At 38.7% G+C, this 3,710-nt stretch overlaps 1 non-coding gene across 1 annotated transcript; it reads right to left on the bottom strand.

The window, feature by feature from the left end:
- Positions 1–1,295: 1,295 nt before the first annotated feature.
- Positions 1,296–1,402, bottom strand: LOC128283009 (small nucleolar RNA R71). The gene has a single exon (XR_008273354.1). It is a non-coding gene; the product is annotated as a small nucleolar RNA R71 (small nucleolar RNA).
- Between the last annotated feature and the right edge of the window lie 2,308 nt (positions 1,403–3,710).

The following is a 3,710-nucleotide window of genomic DNA, read 5'->3' as shown; positions in this document are numbered from 1 at the left end:
GTGTTACCCTTATCTGTATTAACCTTTATCATTAAAAACATATTGGGTAAGTTGTATCCAGCATATGTCACCCTTTTCTACTAAAGCCTATTTCGCCAACCTTTACCGAAGTGAGGAACACTTACCAAAGTTTCAACACCTAGGGAGCAAATCGGCAGAGATCCAAAAGACTGGGATTCGATACTAATCCTACCATAACCAATTAGAATAAGTAAGGGACAGAGTGATCTATACTAGCAAAACAATTGAGAGAGCAAAACACTTACATTAGAATCGGTTTAAGTAGAAAGAGTAGTGGCGGCACAGAGGATATTCGGCTCTTGAGACTTGTATGAAAAAGGTTATTCGGCACAAAGAAAAGTAGAAATCGTTTAAAACCAGAGGTGAATAAAAAATAAAATTTGAGTAGGGAAGAATAGAGAATCGACACAAAGAAAATGAAGGAAGAACAAGGGATTTTTGGCTTTTAGATCTTTAGAGAAAAAGGTGTTTTCTAGCAACAAGGTGAGGGAGAATTTGGCATTAGCCTGGCAACCTCACATTCGGCATCTATATATAGCCTCTAGCCGAATTTCCTATCCCCTAATCCCCAATTCAGCTCCACCTCTTTACACTTCTCATCCCCTAATTTTTCTCCCTGATAACCCCTTAATCCCCTCCTCAAATTTCTCCTCTTATCACTCCCTACAGAGTTCACATTCAACGCCACCACTGTCCATTCCTTAAGCAAAAAATAAAAAAATAAAAAAATCCTTCCTTTGAGCAAGGAAGGATTCGAACCCCTACCTCCTTGCCTTGTATGTGACGCCACTTGCCGCTCCACCACAAGGCTTTTTTCTGTCCAATTCTTTCTTCATTTATTTAAAAGCCAACCTACTTGCCAACAAGGTTCTTTTAGTAATTAAACCATAATTTTCTTCACCCCTAAGTTCGAACTTAAACCTTCACCAAGACCTACTATCACATAATTAACACTTGACTAGGAATGTTAAGCACAATTTTTATCGAAACCAACAAAAAGAAAGTTTGGGATTTCAAGATTTTTGGAGCGTTACAGTATTGTCCAAATCAATCAGTTTTCCCAAAAGTATTTCCCCAATTTTTTTCCTGTGCATTCTTAGTTTAGTTAATTAGTTTAGATAAAGTAAATCCCCATTCGCCTTCGGTTGTTTCCCTTTTCGTTGAGGAACAAAGCTGAACAGTGGTTGAACTCGTTACCGTGAGGGTCAATCACAACTTGGGAACAAATGATCGAAAAATTTTTACTTAAATATTTTTCGCCGGCTAAAACGACTAAGTTGAGGAATGATATCTCTTCTTTTGTGCAGATGGATCTAGAAACTCTTTATGATGCATAGGAGAGATATAAGGACGTATTACGAATGTGCCCTCACCATGGGTTACCTCTATGGCTGCAGGTTCAGACTTTTTACAACAGTGTGAACCCTTCAACAAGGAAACTTATCGACGCAGCCACTGGTGGAACTTTGAATAACAAAATACCTAAAGAGGCTTATGAATTTATTGAAGAGATGTCACTGAATAACTATCAGTGGCAAGTCATGAGAACAAAGCTGACAAAAGCAGCTGATGTTTTCAACCTCAATGCGGTTAATATGCTGTCTAACCAAGTAGAACTTTTAAATAAAAAGATTTACGATTTGTATAGTTCTACTCAGGTACATCCAATGATGAGGTGCGATTCAAATGGAGGAGGAGTATATACAGAATATCAATCCTTCAACCCTAGCACTGAGGAGGAACAAGTTCAATATATGGGTAACAATAATTCTAGACCTCAAAATAACCCATACAGTAACACTTATAATGTAGGTTGGAGGAACCATCCCAACATCTCGTGGGGTGGCCAAGGAAATCAAAGGACACAACATCCCCTAGGTTTTCAACAACCACCTTACCAGCAAGAAAAGAAGCTGAACCTTGAAGAGATGCTAATGAAATTTATCTCGGTGTTAGAAACTCGTTTTCAGAATACCAAAACAACACTTAAGAATCAACAAGCATCGATCCAAGGGCTCAAAACTCAGATAGGCCAACTTGCCAAACTAATTTCTGAACGACCACAAGGTAGCTTGCCGAGTAATACTGAATCTAACCCAAGGGAACAGCTCAATGCAATTACTATTCAAGATAAGGAAGGGTTAGTTGAACCTGAACCTGAACCTGAACCAAGGCAAGGAATTGTGGTAAGTAAAGGTAAAGGTGAGGTGGACCACAATGAGCAAAAACTGGTAAGTAGAGAGTACAAACCTCGTGTACCATACCCCAGTGCGACAAGGAAAGACCACACAGACGAACAATTTGGTAAATTCCTTAAATTATTAAAGAAATTACATATTAACTTACAATTTATTAAAGCTCTTTCACAGATGCCAAACGCAGTTAAATTTTTAAATGAGCTTTTAGCAAATAAGCGGAAGTTGGATGTGGCGTCGCATGTAGAGTTGAACGCAGTTTGCCTAGCCATTCTATAGAATAAGCTAACCAACAAATTGAAAGATCCAGGGAGTTTTACGATTCCTCGTTTAATTGGTAGTTTAAACGTTAACAATGCTTTGGCTGACTTAGGGGCTAGTATTAATGTCATGCCCTATAAAATGTTTAAGCAACTAGGTTTTGGGAAACCCAAACAAACTAGGATGAGAATTCAATTGGCAGATAAAACAATCAGATTTCTTAGGGGTGTTATTGAAGATGTACTTGTTAAAATTGACAAATTAATATTCCCAATTGATTTTTCTGTTCTAGACATAGAAGAGGATAGTGATGTACCTTTAATTTTAGGAAGGCCCTTTTTAGCAACTGCTAGAACTACTATTGATGTTGGTACAGGTGAACTCACATTTCATGTGGGTCATGAAACAATCACTCTACAAGCTCATAGTTCAAGTAACAAATCAAATACTGAGGGTGGTTGTATAAACCATGCTACTAATAATGATCATGTGGTGCAACCTTCTTTGCAGGAAACACGTTCGAAGAGCATACATAAGCCATGTTCAAGTAACAACAAAGGACCCCTCTATGAAGAACGTAGGCTACAAATTAAGGAACTAGATGAATGGCAGACACAGAAACCAAGAACACACGATAAACCAAAACTACGCCATACGGACTCAATGTTTCACCAAATCAACTTAAGGTTGGAGACAAAGTACTATTAGATGCAGCAGAACCTTGTATTACCTCTTCTGAACCTAATGGAACAATCCCTTTTACAGTACTTAACATTTTCCCATACGGTACATTCAAGGTAACTCATTCCAAATTCGGTACTTTTAAGGTAAATAGTACTCGTCTAAAACCTTATTTTGATAAAATTGATAGCAGGAATGAGGAGTGTAAACTCCTCGCACCACCATGACCATGCAACAGAGAGGTAAGTCAAGCTTAGACTCTAAAAAAGCGTTTCTCGGCAGGCAACCCGAGCACTAACAGTGTTGATTTTTTTATATTTTTGTTTTAACATCTAAATCATTAACTGAGTCCTTGAACGCAGGTTTTCCAAATCTGCACGGCCAGGTACACGGGCGTGCTTTAGGCCGTGCTCATACCACGGGCAGAGACAAGGCGTGCGATACGGCCGTGTGAAAACAGAGTAAAATTTTCCTAAAACACGGGATTCGATACATTGCCACGACCGTGCGACGTGGTCGTGTGAAATTTTTCCAAATCAACACAAGCGTGTG

The sequence above is a fragment of the Gossypium arboreum genome, chromosome 10, assembly GCF_025698485.1.
Source record: "Gossypium arboreum isolate Shixiya-1 chromosome 10, ASM2569848v2, whole genome shotgun sequence".
NCBI lineage: Eukaryota > Viridiplantae > Streptophyta > Magnoliopsida > Malvales > Malvaceae > Gossypium > Gossypium arboreum.
Note: the sequence above shows the minus strand (reverse complement) of the source record. Positions and strands in the feature narration are given on the sequence as shown.